Below are 1,318 nucleotides of genomic sequence, written 5' to 3'. Positions count from 1 at the left end.
TGAAGCCGTCTGTGGCACCAGGGGCAAAGCTATCTCCAACATCAAGGTCTTGGGTTCAGATGTGTCATCTGAGGCAATGTCACCTTCAGAGGTGAATTATAGGGCAAAGGTAATGTCATCTGAGATGTGGGACAGGTGTGTCCTTTTCATGGGGACCTACTCGAGTTAACATGGGCCTTAGCACTTGTCATAATTGCTGAGGTTAAAATGGTGGTCTGCTGAAGGTTTTGGGCCTCTGATTGTAACCAGTGAAGCAGCCAAGGCAGTAGTGATAAGACCAACCATCAACAGGACAGTGTGCGGCTGCACCTGACAGGGTTTGTTTTGCGTGGAAGCTTGGGTTCAAATGGATCCCCTATCAGAGGGGCAGCTGCCTGATCTAAGGAACAATCTATGGTTATGAGTCCCAGGACTATATGCATCTTTAATCTGGCCCCTGACCCTTGAGGGATGGGGGAGAGATTGAAATTTATAAAGAATAGGTTAAGACCTGGGGTAAACTCAAGATCTTTAGTTTATTTATTGTATTGGAATTTGAAAAGAAGTTGTTTGAGGACATCATTAGAGCAACCATTGGGACCTATCAGGGACATGAAGGTTATACTGGATGCCTCCTCTGGAAGCCCAGCATAGTGTATTCTAAGGAGTGAAATGTGTGCCTTCATAGCTATTAGTAATGTCTCTAACTCTGAAAGAAACAAGCAGTGAACTAGCAAGGCCTTGCAACGTGGAGTTATGTGATTTTGATTTATAATTTGATGTCTGTGAAATAAGAGATTCCCGGGGTTTATTTGCTTTTTACCTTGATGGGAACAATTTTTAGGTAATGGCCCAATAATTAATAATGAATGTGAAGATGAGACCATTTGTTAGCCAGGACAGCCAGGGCTAGGATGACTTCCTGAAGTTTGACCAAGTGTGTTTTTTCTTGGGTCCTGTCCTTCATCATCCTGACTAAGGGATGGAAAGGAACAGCTCTCCACTAAGCTGCATCACGTGTGATGGCTAACAATGCCGTTCCTACAGTCCATGAACTCCCATTCCTGTTCACTCAGTTAACATCAAAGGGCTTCCCAGGTAGCCAAGGGGCCTGGGGAGGGGTGACCTCTTCCAGCACCCTGGCATCTGGCAAGGGACCGAGAGAATGAGGAGGCCACCCCCTCCTGCAGGTGGAATATCCCAGAGGGCCCAGTTGGCTCCATCCTGTCTTAGGGAGGCCTTGGTAGCCAAGCTGAGCTTGTGGGGTGATGTTTCCATAACTCAAAGCATAATGGACAACTGGGTATGGAGGGTCACAGGCTCAGGGTCTGTGAGAGCC

The sequence above is a fragment of the Gorilla gorilla genome, chromosome 9, assembly GCF_029281585.2.
Source record: "Gorilla gorilla gorilla isolate KB3781 chromosome 9, NHGRI_mGorGor1-v2.1_pri, whole genome shotgun sequence".
Taxonomy (NCBI): Eukaryota; Metazoa; Chordata; class Mammalia; order Primates; family Hominidae; genus Gorilla; species Gorilla gorilla.
The sequence above is the reverse complement of the archived record's forward strand: the minus strand, read 5'-3'. Positions refer to the sequence as shown.